This window comes from Athene cunicularia (assembly GCF_003259725.1).
Source record: "Athene cunicularia isolate RWA chromosome 2 unlocalized genomic scaffold, athCun1 chr2_part1, whole genome shotgun sequence".
NCBI lineage: Eukaryota > Metazoa > Chordata > Aves > Strigiformes > Strigidae > Athene > Athene cunicularia.
In genome coordinates this window covers 151234432-151251878 of record NW_020799095.1, presented here as the reverse complement: position 1 = coordinate 151251878, position 17447 = coordinate 151234432, and the positions used below count along the sequence as shown (strand labels likewise).

The following is a 17447-nucleotide window of genomic DNA, read 5'->3' as shown; positions in this document are numbered from 1 at the left end:
CCCTTTCTGTCGGTGATTAATGATGGTAGAACATGTATTGATTGTATAAGGCTTTGCTTGTGCTGGTTTCAGGTGGCAGAGAATGGTAGGTAGATAACAGAAAATGGTAGCCCACAGTAAGAGAGAAAGTTGTGCGTGTGTTATTAGTTTTTGTTGTTTGGGTTTTTGTTGTTGGGTTTGGTTTTGTTTTTTTTTTTTTTTTTTTTTTTTTTTTTGTGGCCTTTAAATTTATTTTTAATGTGAAGCTTTTTCCTTTTTTTAACTTTTTTTTTTTTTCCTCCCTGCCCCTCACTTTGCCAAAGACCATGAACGAAAGAAAGAAGGAGCGAGAAGATATTTTATAGGTGGGGAAGTGTGCTGTGGTGTTGAAACCTGCATCACAGCATCCCATGGCACAACACTGAGAGAATGAAACTTCGGTTTTACTTGCAATAGATACAGTTCATTAAACTCTCTCTTCTAGATATGTGTATACACAAACACGCACAGTTAGTTTTCATTGTACACATGCTAATTAGAGAATTAAAATGGCTTTTCCAAATGTAGCACAATTTATTAAGGCTGCTTCCCTTAATGCAGCTTGCATGCAAAAATGAAGTACTTAGGATGTGGCTCTGATTTTGTGTATATGACTGCAGTTCCTGCTGAGATTGGGCTGTGAACAAAGGGGAGAATTTGTTTTCTATTTCTTTATATCGGCTTTATACACTGTAATTTGCCTGATGGACTTGACTGACGTTCTCAATGCAATGTAAACTCTCAGATGCGTTTGCATTTTCCCTTCTTCTCTCTCTCTCCAATCCATGGCTTTCGTCAGTGCATCAGAGCTGCCCTAAGTCCACATATCATCTGTTTTTTCAAACTTGAGGATTAAAAATAGTGATAGCAATAATAGTCAGAAGATTTGGAACTAAATTTGGGAGACTGGAGAGGATGTAAAAAGTCAGTCTGTGGAGATCGATGTAATCAGGAAAAATGTTTACATGTACAAAATTATTTGTGGCATAACCACCTTAGTAACTGCTGGAGATCCTTAACCCAGGAAAGCCTTTCCTTCATGCAGAACAGCTACTGTGCTTGCACTTCTAAACTATTCTTTTCTTTATTTAAGAACCAATTCCTTGCCTCTTCAGAGCACTTTTAAAAACATGGCTAGATAATTTTCTTCTTTCCTGAGCAGTTACATAAATAGATGCATAATGCACTAATTGCAATAATTATTTTTGCTCTTGGAATTATCGTTAATTGTCCAGATAGCTAAATGTAGATCATTTTTATTTTAACCGTGCTTCCCTGCCCCTGTCCTCCATCCCAGAGTTCCTGCAGTTGTTTTCTTTCACTCTCCTGGTTCATCCCCTCTCCCTGCGCTCTAGCAGAAGGTCTCTCCTGATTTCTCCCCTTTGGCTCGTTGCATCTCCAGACCAAACAGTTCCAGGGTGCCAAGCCAAGGAGGTCCAGCAGCTGTCTTCCCCTCTTTTGTCCTGTCCTAACGGTGATGTGTCCTTCGCATTTCCCCCTATTTCATCATCAGATGCATGCAAGCAGCATGGAATCCTCTACAAACATCTCTGCCTGTCTCTCATGAGAGCTGCACCAGCAAAAGCGGTATGCCATGAATCATGAGAGCTGGCAGTGCTGCATATATCTCGATGTTCAGGAACAAGCAGAGGGTCAGCTCTTCAGGTGAGACCTTTGGGGCAGCGTTTTCTGCTTCCTCGGCTGCAAATCACAGCTTAATCTTCCTCCTTCGCCACTTGACCCCTTTCCTTCAAAGTTTGATTCATGTTTCTCCTTGAACATCCTCTAACTTGGAAGATGGTTAGGGAGCAACGAGTGAATATTTGGTAGGTTTATAGCCTTGGCTATTAGGAAAATGATAGTGTTTGTGGGTATATAGTAGAATCGCCACACTTTCATACTTTCATACTAACTAGGTGACTGTCACTCTACCTAAATTGGGACTTAGGCAGGCAAAGGGGAACAGGGATTCATGGTGAATAGTGGTCCTGCCATCGGACATTTAGTACCGTAGTCTGTATACTGCAAAAGTATTTGCTTAGCTAGCTGTACAATCCTGCTAAAAAAAAAAAAAAGAATAAAAAAACCCCAAAGTTCCCTCACTTCTTTTCAAATTCATACAGACTTTCTGAGTCTTATGCGCAGGACTTATAAGGGCATCAGATAAGAGCAGGCTTCTTACTGTCAAATTAGGCTATTCCCTTGTCTGAAAATGGTTTCTCTCCCTTTGATAGCTGAGTCATTCAGAATAAGGACTGTATACGCGGCAAGTGAATTTGGGAGAGTTCATCCCAAATGGAGTGTCAGCTCTAGTTAGCGAGACAGATTTGGTCACTGATGTGTGAGTAGGGTGTATATCAGACCCAACAGTGAATAATCTTGGTCAAAGCTTTTCCCAGAGCCAGCACAAATACTTATGTTTATTGGAGCTGGAAGTCCTGGCAACTGAAACATAAATGCCTGTAAGAAGCTCTAGATGGAGTTGGCTGAATACAATTGACCCTGGATTAATTGGGAAGGGAATGGGAGAAAAAAGGAAAAAAGGGGCATGGAGCTGGGGTGAAGAGCTAGGGCCAGTAGGCAATGCTGACAGCTTTCTCCAGTGATGCTTGGCAACAAACAGCTTGTTAAGTACTGATATATTGCAGGAAAAATCGACTGTTTTTTGTTTTTTTTTTTCTGACCTTTGGTTTAACAATCCAAGCTCCCAAGATATTTGTCTGCCTCCTTAGCCAGAGGGTGTGGGATGAAGGGGTTCTCCGACATTAGGCACAAAAGGTAACTAGCTTTTAATTTTGGCAAATAAAATTAAAAGCCCAGATAAAACACTGTCTCCAAGAGACAGTGAAAACCAGTGTCCCAACACCCCCAAAAAAGAGACTGGAAATGAAACCGTCCTTGTAACCTGGGCAATGTTTTCTAAAAAGTATGATATGCTCCCCTATATCAGTCTTGCCCACATGTGTTCATTATTGACCCAACACATCAAGGGTGAAGGATGCCTTTGCCCAGGTGAACACAGAGGCTTGAGCTCAGAGGCATCACCTTTTATGATAAATGTTACTGGGAGGATAAAGCTTCCTTGTGTACCACCAGAAGTGTTTTGGTTTTTTAATTCCTGGGAACAAAATTTAACAAAAAAACAAAAAAAGGTCTTGCATTTTTTTACAACCTGACCCAGTCTGTGAGACTTGGGGTTGTTCAGCATGGAGAAGTATCCAGGGAGACGTTATATCAGACTTCCAGTACCTAAAAGAGGCTACTGGAAAGATGGGGAGGGACTCTTTATCAGAGAGTATTGGGATAGGATGAGGGGCGATGGTTTTAAATTGAAAGAGGATAGACTTAGATTAGGTATTAGAAATTCTTCCCTGTGAGGGGGTTGAGGCCCTGGCACAGGTTGCCCAGAGAAGCTGTGGCTGCCCCCTCCCTGGAAAGGTTCAAGGCCAGGTTGGACGGGGCTTTGGGCAACCTGGGCTAGTGGAAGGTGGCTCTGCCCGGGGCAGGGGAATTGGAATTAGATTATCTTTAAGGTCCTTCCAACCCAAACCATTCTGTGATTCAGTGATTCTATGATATCTCCTTGTTGGACATTTAACCTTAGCTCATTGAATGTGCAAGGTCAAGAACAAATGTTGCAGAGTTACAGTCATTGCTCATAACCCTTTTTTAAAGTGACTCTGCGATGTAGCCCATGAGTCTTCACTCTGTGGCATTTTTGGATCCTTTACCAGTCATTAGCAGAAGACTTTACCTATTCAGGGAGGAATTATAAGAAGGATATTTTGGGGGCTTTTAATAGTGATTAGATTTTTTAGTGTGTTCATACTTCAAAATGTGTTGATTTCTCCTGATTTAAGGAAAAGCCCAAATAATAGCTTTCACTTCCTTTCCCCCATTGCCATCATTATTTTTTTTTTTTTAAATGTGCGTATTATTGAAATAGGCAGGTTTCTTTCTGCAACTGAGAGGGCTCTGCTCTACATCTACAGTGAGAAAATAAACCTGCTTTTCTGATTGAATTGGTAGGGCAATCCTGGTTAAAATGGTGCATGGCAGAGAATTCCTATGGCCATGAGTGTCCGAGTTTCCCGTCTGAGCAGTATTAGTGAACACACACGCACAAAGCGCTCACTGTCTGCAGAAGGCTGATGAAGTGCATGCTTTCTGATGTATAATACTTTATTTTATTAGGGCTGTGCTGCAGAACTGATTAAGGTGCAGGACTGCAAAGGAGTTTCAAAGTATTTTCTAAATGGAAAGCTCGGTTTGAGACCTGAGCTGCTTTGGAGTGAAACAAAGGCAACTGTCCTGGAAGAGGCCAAAAGTGAAGCTTTTGGATTACTTCTCATAGTGGCCTTTTGGCTGAACATTTAACCTGGGAATGCAAATTGTGCCAAAATGCATATATACTTTGCCATATTCTTTGCTGGGATTAAAGTGAACTCCATCTTGCTCACCCATTTCCCATAAAATTTGCTGCATCGCCAGAAGATTTTTTTAGGGGTGAGTAAAATCACTTCAGCAGGTTTTTTTTTTGCCACCACACAACCCTGAAATTAAGTGATGCCTATGGTGAAGCACTGCCAATGTGCCCTATGCAGAGTGTCCCATTTGGGGTGGTCCTGGGACAAGAAGCATCCCTATCCAAGCTTAAAGCCAATATGAACAGTAAGAATCAACGAAAGATTGTCAGTGAGCTCCTCAGTTCACTCAGGCTCAGTCTGAGCTGGTTTGCTGGATTTGTAGAAGCACTTTTGAAACTCACTGACATTCAGGACTGTCCGGATCCAATGTTGGGTGAGGTTTTGATACAATTCTAAGAGTGAGATTAAGACACAAACAATGTCAAATGCTGTACACCCAAAACAGGTTTTTGTTATTAAAAAAGTGAAGAGGGGTATCGATAGGACAGAATGGAAAGAAAAGGCAGAAATAAAGCAAGGATGCGGGATGGGGCTGCAAGAATAGTCACCACCATGGATCCAGTGGCGTCCCGTTGGTCCTCAGCCTTCAGTTCTTCAGTGGTGGGTGCACACGGGTCTGGCTTCGATGGTGGGTGCTCCAGATCTGGCTTTGATGGTAGAGGCACCAGATCTGGTTTCGATGGTGGGTGCACACAGTGCAAGATTATCTGCTGCCTTTTTAAGTTCATCGTACCAGCTGATCAGCATATCTGCTCGCCTTTAGTTTTTTTTTTCCTCTGGTACAACAGGTTTTGTTGCGTCCGGCTTCAAGGTTTGTCTCTTACCAGTTCATCAGCAACGCAGGCATGGAGTCTGCCCTACACAATAGAGCCACAAACGGCTCCAGGATGGGGCCAGCTCAGCCCATGTCTGCCCCTTTGATGCTTATGTAAAGAGTCCGGACAATGCAACCGCCAAGAAGTGGAGAGTGCATCCTTCAATACACCCCCGCTCCTCTGGGCAGCATCCCCCAGAGCAATTCACAGGCCACGACAGCTTCTCTTGGAGGTTCGCACAGACACAAGGAAGCTTTCAGACAGTCATAGGACGTTTCAGTCTCTCACAAGGACATAATAATAATAAGTCTATGATGGATTGAACCCAGCCATGGCACTTGCTTGACACAAGTTGTTCACATCACCTTCTTCTGGATAAGATGCCTAAAGGTAGGTGTCAACATGAGCTGGGTCTGTGGTGTCTGCCCAGCTTCAGCTCCTCCTGGTGAGGTAGATAACTCTTGAGTCTATTGAGATGCTCCGGGGTGTCTGAGACATATGTGGGACTGGCAGTTTTGGCACAGGACTTTCTGTTCACTCTCTTTTGGAGTAACAGCACTAGGTGTGGTGGCACACCAGGACATCTCAAGTGACACTAGGTGTCCCCCTGAATCAAAAGAGAATTGCCGCTGGTAGTATAACTTCAGGATGAATGATTAAGACAGCTCGGTTTCTTCCCACCTAGCTAATATTACACTCAGAAGCGTGGTCACCCTTGGGGTTTTTTTGCGAGTTGGGGGGTCATTTGTACCTTAGCTAGACTGAAATGGTCTTTGGACATAGCCAGCTGCTTCTGTGTGTGCTTCAGGGATGCTGAATGGTTGCTCTGATGGCTAGGAGCCTCACCAACCTGCTGGGGAGCCAGGTGAATCCATGACCCTCAGATTTTCTGAATTGACGTAAAAAATTAAAAGTCTTTTTTTCTCGGTTCAATTAATCATTTATGCATATTGTTTCGTTTTTGCTTTCCTATCTTACTCTTATGTTTGATAACTGGGAGGTGTAGATTAAAAAAAAAACCTCTTTTTTTAATTTTTTTTTAAAAAAAAGCGCTTCTGTTAAAAAGGTTTTAATTCCTCTGGAATGCAGATTCATTTAGAGCAAAAATATATTTTAAAGTCGTGATTTACTGAAAGAAGATTTTTTTAAAGTAAATCAGACAGAAGCTTTTAAGTGTCAGCATGTTTAATTAAGGGTAGGATTTAATAATATTTTATGTGGTTTTGTTATACCGTTTGTATAAGCTTAAAAAAAAAAAAAAAAAAGATTTCCATAAATATTTGGAAATGTCGTTTTGATTCTGTTAATATGTTAAACCCTTCAAAGTAATACCTTCCCTGTTCAACTGAAAGCAGTTGGATTAACTTTATCTATCCTCCATTTATCGCTGCTGGCATCAATTTCTGTCATGAAAAAACCCTCTTGGTTTGGCAGTAAAATTGGGTTGCCAGATTGCAACACTTGCATTTAACTGTATAATACACTCGCCGCGTTAATAAGTGTATTTATGTGACAGATCTCACCCTTAAGAATCCCAGTGCTCCAGATGTATGACATCGCTGTGATAAATTACAAAAGCTGGTGATGAACTGCAGAACTCTCCAACGATGATAAATTCATCTGCTTTTGACCACCTTCTCCGCTTAGAGAGGTCCTTGGAGTATCCCCTCACACGCCTGAGCAATTTCTAATGGTCACTACAAATCTATCTGTCAAAGAAGTTTTCCTTTTTAATGTTTTCCTCCCAAATTGCCCTTGCCAGAGGTCTGAGGTGGCCAGAAACCGTGGCCAAAGCAATAGTATCTTCCCACATCAAGACAATCTTTGAGGGTAGGCTGTGAATTTTAAGCCGCGAAGTGATGGAGCAATGATTTGTGGCAAATGATGGATGCTTCAGGAGATGCAAGCATGGGGACAAGGAAAGATGCCATCTGGGGGATAACCAGCTATCTCCTCTTGAAGGTCTCTTACTGCCTCTGGTTCTTAGGTCATCTTTTCATGCTTTCATGTGTTGACTCACGGTTTCTGATCTCTCCTTGAGGTTATGGTGAGTCAAAGAAACAAGACCGCGGGAGCCCACTCACTGCTGGTGTCTCTGCAGGTGACAAGTGGGTTGTGTGGGAGCCCCAGCCTTCCCACATATCCTCGTTCCCATCTCCAGTTTGCAGATTTGCCCATCAGCTTTAGGTCCAGCTGGCTAAACACCGTGGAGGTGTTTAGGAACACGAGAGGTTGGTTACCACAGCGTGAGCACAGGTCCTTGCACATTCGCTCCAAGGAAACAGGGTCCACAGTAACATGCCACGGTCTTTATGCCGTTCAGAGCACAGATCTAGGAAAACAGAGAGATTACTGTTGTCTTCTGCCTGTGACGAGATATTGTAAAAATAAGCCTTCTCCTCACCCCTTGCACCCCTTTTGATTTGGTGCCTCAGGTGAAAAGGGTAAGGTCTCATTTTGGAAGCCAACTCCATCCTCCAGGGAGCATTCGGTTTGTAGCAAGAAAATTTTACACTGCCAGAAGTGTAGCTGGATATTTCTGTGTGCAAAAATACTGTCGTTCTTGGCCTTTTTTCATAACTTTATTCTAAGATGTTTATCTGGGAAACGCTGAACTCACACTGATGTTATTTTATTTTTTTGTTTTATGGGTGAAAGCAGGAGGCATAAATAAATAGAAAACTACTCTCTTTTATCTCTGGACCACCATGATAACAGCAATACTTTTGCTAATTTTTCAGAAACATTTCTAAGCTTAATCATACAAAAATATGCACATCTCCCTTCCTATTATTGCCCAAAATACTAGCTTTTTAATATTGGGTTTACCTCTTTTGACATTCTGATGTGTTAGAAATGAAATACGGTATTTGACTAGTTTAATGATTGGCATTTGGAGTCAACAGAGCAAAATTCATTCTCCCTCACCTCAAAAACCCAACCAACTTCAAATATTTTGCCTCTTTCCACCCACAGAGTTAGTGAAAGATGAGTTCACATTCTGTTAGCAGTCTGCAGAGGGCAAACAATTTTTTATTTGGGTTGAAATATCCACGGGCAGGAAGTTTATCTAATGACTTGAGATCCTGATTGGAGTGACTTGCCTCTGGATTTTTAAGTACAAGTTTTGTAAACTTTTTTAGACCAACAACAAAAAAAAATTTCCTAGAGGGCGGACAGGATGGCTGCGTGTTTACGGTGAGATTTTATGCCCATAGTTACACACTCAATGGTGCAGTTTATATTGCTTGACTGGAGGGACCTGTGGGATGAAGTTTGTTTAATAATTCATGTAGGCGGGTGTGGAGTGCGTGGTTTTCAGCGCCGAGCATCCATTCTGCCATGGAGTCCTTCAGGGGTCTGATACACTAATCCAAACATGATAATGTGTACTGTAATACTTCTGTTGGCTTTGTGTAAGGTCTTGTTTATTCCCTGAGTCTTAGGCTGGCCATAAAGCCAGGAGCAGCAGTCCCGTCAAGGAGAATGACATTTGTTGTGATCTGTGGCTTCGGCTGATCCGTTCAGTCGCATTTCTGCGGGCTATCCGTGGAAGCAATTAGCATCATCTGGAAGGTTTTTTTTTGAGGAGGGGAAAAAAAAAAGAAATAAAAAAAAAAAAAAAAAAAAAAGAGAGTACGAGGATCTGCTGAGCTGTTACCTGCTGGAGAAGTCTCTCTGCCTTGCTAATATCACTGTATTTTTTTCACTGAAGTGCTCTAACAGATGATTCCCTTCACACCATGCTCCATGGGGAACTTAAACCCTCTGCACAGACACACACATTCCCATTTCAGGAGGCACCACCAGGGGTTAATCAAATCTTTGGGCAATTTGTGTGGATATTAGATGTTTTAACTGAGTAAGGAGATAGTTTTTGTCAAGTAACACTTCCTCAGAAAAGTAGTGGGAGATCAGAAGGAAATCTCGTAGGGGTTTAAACCCCTTTCTCTGCCTTGTTTGAAGTGGAACTCAAGAAGCCAGATGAGGATGCTCTTTGGGAAAATGTCTTGGAGGAAAAGAAGTTAATAATGCCAGATGAAAACTACAGAGACATGAAGAGGAGGCTGCTTTAAAGAAATTTTAATTTTAATAAAGCATTGACCGGTTGTTAGTGGTGTCACAACTTTTGGAATTCAGCATGTGATTTAGCAGATTTATTTCAGAAAATGCTTGTGATCTGCCATGGGTCCATGACCTCTTTTTGAATAACAAAGCTGAAGGTCAAGTGTTCGACAAACATTCAAGTTTTATTTTGAAGAGGGTTCAACCTCAAGGGGATTATATGTGTTTACCAGGACATTTTATATTGCTGTCTCCTCATATTCTCTCTCTGCTCACAAAACACAGATTGAATTTGTACAAGGAGAGCTTGCCTGTTCGCATTCTGTGATCTTCATGCCTTCAGCCTTGCAGAATAATGAACAAGTAATGTCACGCTTCTTTCCTAGATTGAAATGTCACAAAATGGGAATTTTCTTTCTAGATTGAAGATAACGAGGGGAAAAAAAAATCTTAGTTCCCCAGCACACATCCTTAGGGGTTAAACAAGCTGAAGAGGAATTTTCATCCTCCTGTAAGTTATTTTATTAATATTATTACAGTAAATAAGCCCACAAGGTTAAGACTGTACATGTGACCCCCTGCACTTTGCAACAGTAAACAGTTCAATAAAGTTTGAGTGTTTGAGTACCACGAGTGCTCTGCCGCTTGGTCCCATGGCAACAACCACTTTACGAAAGGTGCAGACGAAAAAAAGCAAACTTGTTAAAGCATTCAAAAGGTTGAGCATAGAATAAGTTTTCTTTTCCAAGTGTATTTCTCCTTTTCTTTCTCTTAAAAGGCAACCCTGTGCAACTAAGTCTTGTCTAACACCCTTTCTGATGGTGTTAAAAACAATAATGTCTTCCCTTTTGGGTGAAAAATAGAGAAATCTGTTGCCTTGAGAGGAGGTGATTGTGGCTGGGGTCCAGTCTTGCTTCTTGGAGGCAAAACCTCAGGTGGGGGAGAAATACAAACATAGCTGGAGAAGATGGAACAGCAGCTTTTGTTTCTGGTACTGACTCCCAAGAGATGAAAACTGAAAAATCCTGCGTATGGCCAAAAATAGTGTGTAGCTGATCTGTGCTGTCTAGTAAGTTTGTACCACTGTTGTGACAAAATGCTACTTCCAGATGCTGTTTTGAGCATGGCTTTATGCAGGACTTCAGAGGAAGTTAACTGGGATGACTAAGCAAAGATGTAAAAGCAAAGGGGTTATCCAGTTTGCCATAAGTTTGATCAACACAAATGATGCTGCCTGTGGGATGGGGGAGGTAAATTAATATCAGTCATTCAGGTAAACCTGTCCCTGGTGGAAGGAAGGATAGGAGAACAGAAAGATAGACTTGCATTGCAGATGCAGGTGCTGGTGCAGATTCCAAACCTCGAGTCCTGTGTTCAGTTTTGGGCCTCTCACTGCAAGAAGGAGATCGAGGTGCTGGAGCGTGTACAGAGAATGGCAACGGAGCTGGTGCAGGGTCTGGAGCACAAGTTTTATGAGGAACAGCTGAGACAACTGGGGGTGTTTAGGCTGGAGAAAAGGAGGCTCAAGGGAGACCTTATCACTCCGTACAACTACCTGAAAAGAGGTTGTAGGGAGGTGGGTGTCAGTCTCTTCTCCCAAGTAAAAAGCGATAGGACAAGAGGAAATGGCTTCAAGTTGCACCAGGGGAGGTTTAGCTTGAATATTTAGGAAAAATTTCTTCACCAGAAGGGTTCTCCAGCCCTGGAACAGGCTGCCCAGGGAAGTGGCTGAGTCCCCATCCCTGGAGTTATTTAAAAGACGTGTAGGCGTGGTGCTTAGGGACGTGGTTTAGTAGTGGACTTTGTAGGGTTACGTTAACAGCTGGACTTGATGATCTTAAAGGTCTTTTCCAACCGAAATGGTTTTATGATTCTACAGTTCTATGACAGTGCAAACTAAGCTGAACCAAGAGAAGCTGGGATCTATTGGCAGAGAGGGGTGCTGACATGGGTTGGGCACTGTTAAAACTATTGCCTGTTAGTATTAGCTGCTGAGATGTTGAGAAGGCCGGGAAACCAGCTGAATTATTCTTTGCCGAAAAGCAGGTTATAGCAGCAAATTGACAGGAGATTTAGATTATAGAGTTGATAAAGCTCCTCAACCTTTCCTGCTTGATTTGCATCTGGAGTAGAGAGAAAATCCAGCTATGTCACATTGTCTGAAGAACATAAATGAAAGAAAGTAAGATTATTGAATTGCTGAACATGGCAAATTCCCCCAAGCCCTGTAGAATAATGTATTTTAGCAATGCTGTACAGTTTATAAAGGTCAGTTTGCACTTCAATTACAAATCTAGGTTTAAAGGTTGGAAAGGACACAGGAAAAAAAATAGTGATTTCTTTTTTATTCCTTTTGTAATTACCTCTTGGAATGCTGATAATATTTCAGACTCATTTGTAAAAAGGTTTCGCAGCACTATAGCAACAGGCATATTAAAAACCTCCGTCGAAATGCTGAAAATCTAGGTCCTAGTTTTATTTCTCCATTTTGCAGATGGACAAAATGAGCCTTTTGAATTTTTAAAGTTTTCGAATGATTTAATCAGAAAGTTGGGAAGCAATCTTGTATGAAAGTTTCAATCAAACAGCAAACCAAGTTTAATTAAAAAGATGCATCTGTTTTTTTCTTTTTTAAAATTTTTTTTCTTACTCTTTTTTTTTTACCATCATTCTGGTTGTTAATCTTTATTGAATGTGATTTCACACAGAGCTGGGAGTGCAGGATCGTTGCATTCTGGTTAAATCTGGACTTGACAGAGATGACAAGAGGAAAGGTTTCCAGCAATGAGGAAATGACCAGAAAAAGGAATAACTTTTTTTTTTTCTCCTATACAGATATGTTTGGTATAGGGTAAGAAATGTTAGTTTTAAGCAGGTGAGTAGATGGCTGTTCATTTTACGCAGGTGCTCCCTTCCCATGGATGGCATCCATCCCGTAGCTCTGTGTATGTCTCTTGGCTATGCCTGAGTGACCATGCTGCTAACAAGCCATTAAAAGGGAAATCTGGGTCACAGGGTAGAGGTTCCCCTATTACAGGACCATACCACAGTAATTATGGCATTGAAAATTGAATTTGAGTGGAACCAGCTAAATTATTGCATTTCTCAGGCTGGTAGAGGGAGATTTTCTTCCTCTCACACCAGCTGAGGAAAGCTCCCTCCCTTGACATGTGTGCTGCAGTCTATTTTATGCGTGTCTTCATTCAACCAATTATGCCTAAGAGATGGACAATTAAAAAAGCATCTGTTTTTATGGCAAGAGCACTGCTGCCTCCAGCATTTTATGTACCATAGCGGTTTTCTACGTAGGGGAGGAAGACGAGGGAGGGAAAACGGGGTCATGAGGAAATAGAAAACAAAAATGAAAAAGAAAACTTGGAAGACGCTCTTCTAAAAGCTGTCGGCTGTGCACGTGCCTCCTGAGCTGCCTGGCTTTGTTTAAATAGGAAAACATCTGACAAATGGATCCACCACGGGATTGATGAGAAGTTTGTCTCTGCAGTTTGCTGCTGATGCTCTCGGGTGAGTGGTTGTGTTGTGGCACTAGAAATGCTTTTGGACTTAGACTGGGCATGTGACTCCCAACACAGTTCCCGCAAGAGGCACTGGGAAGCGTCAAGATGCTTCTGGCCATTCTACCTGTGGCGAAAGGATGGATGGATGGATGGATGGATGGATGGATGGATGGATGGATGGATGGATGGATGATTTGGGTGGTGGTGATGGACTTCAGGACTCTGGCTTTTCCCTATCCTACCTAGTAGGAAATGTGACATGTCTCATTGCTACGGGAGGAGGGAGAAGCCAAAAAAATGTAGGGCAATATTTATCATGTATTTTCACACATCCAAGCTGCTTTGGCTGGGGGGCTGGCATGTGAGACAGGAACTGATCCTGGCTTTGACAACTGACTCTAAGCAAAAGTCATGGCCAAACCCACCTGTTTCCTATAATACAGCTCTTCCCTCTGTGGTTTCATCTGTACGGGCAGCTGTGGGCTTTTGGATCACATCTCTTCCCAAATCTAAGCTCACTTGCACACTGAGCCAGGAGAATTGGGGAGATGGGGTATAACGTTGCCACCCAGTAATCGCAGTCACACTCATAGAGCTGTGGCCGTTGCCTCAGAGAGAAGTGCTCCAAGTACACATCATATCTGCTGTTTAGTGCTTATTAGTCACAGCCAAGGAAATGTCAGCTGTATTTCAGCCTAATTTTTACGAAGCCATTGGGACTTAGTTTCTTTCTGCTCAAGCAGTATAACCAACAAGCATTATTTTAGTATTTAAGTTGTTTTTTGTTTGTTTGTTTTTGGGTTTTTTTTCCCCAGGTATATAACTATAGATAAATTATGTATGAAAGTGTATATATGTGAGTTTATATACACTATGTAGGCACCTTTAATAAATATGTAAACCACTTTATTAGCTATATATCATAATAATGTTGTGTTGTGTTTCCAAATGCCTTGTGTGTTGGCACGAGGAGTGTCTGTCTGTCAGACAGACACATAAATTAGGCAGGGAAGGAGATGAAATGAAAATTTAAAAAAAAACAAACCTTGTGATTTGGGATTTTTATTTATCTAATCCTCCCTCATTTCAGGACCACACAGTTTTGCGGCCAATGGAGCAGTGACGGTGCTGATCCCACTGCAGCAGTTTTCGCTGCTCCTGCTCCGTCTTGCAATGCAGATGTAACATATATAAGAAGAAAGAACAGAGACTGCTTTATGTGGGTAACCAGGATGTACACTCATAGTTATACACCTTCTCTTCCCTTTCAAATCTGTAAAATTAATTAAATATTGAATATTTTAGTATTGGGATCTTCTCTCATTGAAGACTGCTGACCGTCTTTTTTTTTTTTTTTTCTTTTCTTTGTTGTTTAGAAATGAAATGAGTATGTACAGTACTCTTCTCACACTTGTCAACTGGCAAGATGATGGATAAAGAGGAGAAAAGAGATGCTTATGCTTGTCAGTGATGCTTATATCGTGCTAAAAGCAAAGCACATTATATTTGCTTGTGAAGATATTCCTTAATCCAGCTGCTAGATCACAGAGTGATTGTGCAGCTCTTCAAAAGCCAGAGCGTCTCATTGCAATTGTCCAGATTTCCTTTTCAGAGAAATTACATTTTCTCTAGACTGGTCCGAGCATTTTTTTTTCCAATTTATCCATCCAAATAATATACATAAAACCATATATGCACCTGCTTCCCTCACTGAATTCAGCGGGGGCTGCAAGATAGTGCTGGGAAGATCTGGTTTATGCATGAGCTGCTGTGTCTGCTCAGCAAAAGGAGATTATTCCTGTGCGGATGGGTAGTGCTACTGAAAAGTTCACCTTGGTGTCCGTCCTACCTCTCTAGACTCTTTCTTTGGTATTTTTCAAGACTCAAGGCGAACAACAGGTACACCTGGGCAAAGTCATTCATTCCTGTGTAATTTCAGGGAGGGTACTTCTAATGTTTAGAGGTTTGCTGCACGTGAGGAATTTTTGGCTTGGACCATACTCAAATTTATCTTTTTCCTAGATTTTGAGGGGAATGGTCAAATTCAAGACATAAGTCTTTGTTGGCTCAGCCCTATCTTCTTACTTTTTTTTTTCTAAAGCATTAAGAAATTATTCAGTGCTGATTAGGGTTGAAGAAAAAAACGCAACAAGAATACAGATGTTGTCTAAAGAGCTGGTTCCTCTGTTATACAATGCAGGATGCTCCGAATAGTTCAACAGAAGCGATCCTTGCTGGGTTGTGGCCAAATCTGCTGCTTTTGCATGTTGGTTAACACCCGAGTAGGAGTACTTACAGAATCAGACGGTGCTCAACGGGAGCCAGAATATACCCAAATAACAATAGGGTATAGCAACTTGCTCTCCCCACCCCTTACAAAAAGAAATTGAGAAGAGAAAGTGTAAGCAGGCGAGCTTACCAGCTCTGTGATTCCTTATGTGTGAATATTGCCCTAGAAAGGAGACTTTACTTGAGTCTCACATGAGAGACTCCACAGTTTTTAACGTGACATTCCTCTCTGAGGTTTCTCTGTGCAGACAGTGTCTTATTAACATTAGTATGAGCTGTTGGACCTATCAAGAAAATGTGGTAGCTTAATAAATGATGATACAGGCAGCATTTTATTCAGAAATGATGGTGCGGATGGAGGCACAAAGAGGGGAGTAGGAGCTGAAGGAGGCATTAAATCTGACACTTGTAGAGTGGGAAAATCATCAGCATGAGGGGGAGCTGGAACATGATGGACTGTTTATTGTGAGAGAGGAGAGATTTATGATGAGCGTGTGAACGGCTCACTGTTTTTCCTCATTGCCTCCTGTTTTCATGGAGAAATAGAGTTTCTAGCTGAAATCAAAGTTTGCCTAAGCAAGAACAAAACACTGTTCAGAGCAACCAGGAAAAATAAATAACATGAGTAAAGAACCTCGTACTACATTTTTAACTACCCTTGACATAGTGTGAGATGATTGCAAAATTGCCAAGATGCCTGGAAAACACAAACTCTGAATAATTCCTAGGTGAAACGATGAACAGGATTGACTTCAAAAGAATGCTATACATAATAAAGTCGAATAAAATATGGAAAGCTGACTCCACGCTTTCATACGTACTCATAAGCATTTATGTTTGCTTTTTTTCATGCCCTTCTTCCCTCCCTCATCAATTGGCTTAAAAAAAATTGTTCTCTTTCTTCACGAACTTCCTTGCCTTACGCATATATGACTGCACAGCTTTTATAGCCCAATGCCTCGCACCTTGGTGTGTCCTGTACATCATCATTTATTACAGCTGTGAATTTAGTTTATTTTTCTCATGCGCCCTTTTTGATAGTTTTCTGACTCAAAGGTTTAATATAATCACATCTTAGGGCTTTCTTAATGAAATGCTGGTTTCAAAGACATGTTAGTTGACTGTGATCACTGAGGACTAGTTTTATAAACGGTTCACTTAACTAAAGCTTTAAGATCTGATCAAAGCATATGCTTATAGGTAGGTGTCTGTTCACTTGGGGATTGTCCGGGGTTTGTATGCAGCCATTTCTATAAGTTAGTAAGGTTCTGTATTTAAAGGGGTACTGCTCAGCGTATAAATGTCTGAGGGACTGAGAAAGATGAATGCTATTTCTAAAGAGTTGTATTTTTCTTCAATTGTGGGTTTTTTTGGGGGGTTTTTTTTGGGTTTTTTTGTGGGTTTCTTTGGTTGGGTTTTTTAGGGCTGGAGTAATTTTTAATCTGATTTACTAGTCACAGCTGTGGTTACTCAATATGGGAAACAACAAAACCCAGGCTATTTTTATTCCTTTTTTAATAATTTTCCATTCGTTAGTTTTATGTTGTTAACATATGGCTGCAGAGTCTGAGCTGTGTGTATTGTAGAACATTTAACTCTGACTTTTGAAATCTAGATTAGTAAGAATAAGGACAAAAAAGCAGAGGAAATACACAACCCTTTCTGTTTACCTGTGAAGCTTGCAGCCTGGCCCCAAGGCCATCACAATCTCCATTTTTTTTCAGGGGAGAGGTTTTAAGAAAAAAAAAAAAAAAAAGTTCTCTGTGGTACTGGAAGGTAGTAAAACAATTTATCTCTGAAATTTTGTTAGCTTGATGCTTTAGTGCATCTTTGTATATGTCCCAAAACTCCTTTATTATTAAATGACTTGTCAGAAGGATGATCTGGGAAATTACAGGCCTGTCAGCTTGACTTCGGTGCCCGGGAAGCTGATGGAGCGGCTCATCCTGAGCACCCTCATACAACATGTGTGGGACAACCAGATGCTCAGGCCCAGCCAGAGGGTTTATGAAAGGCAGGTCCTGCCTGACAAACCTGATCTCCTTCTACGACAGGGCGACCTGCTTATGAGATGAGGGAAAGGCTGTGGGTGTTGTCTACCTTGACTTTAGTAAGGCCTTTGACACCGTTTCCCACAGCATTCTCCTGGTGAAACCGGCTGCTCATGCCTTGGATGGGCACACGCTTCACTGGGTAAAAAACTGTCTGGATGGCCGGGCCCAGAGTTGTGGTGAACGGAGTTAAATCCAGCTGGCGGCCAGTCAGGAGTGGTGTCCCCCAGGGCTGGGTGTTGGGGCCACTCCTGTTTAACATCTTTA

General features: G+C 41.6%; 1 protein-coding gene across 6 annotated transcripts in view; it reads left to right on the top strand.

Moving 5' to 3' along the window:
• TSNARE1 (t-SNARE domain containing 1) overlaps positions 1-17447 on the top strand; it is a 505053-nt gene that overhangs the window by 180318 nt on the left and 307288 nt on the right. The gene's annotated exons all lie outside the window — the stretch shown is intronic.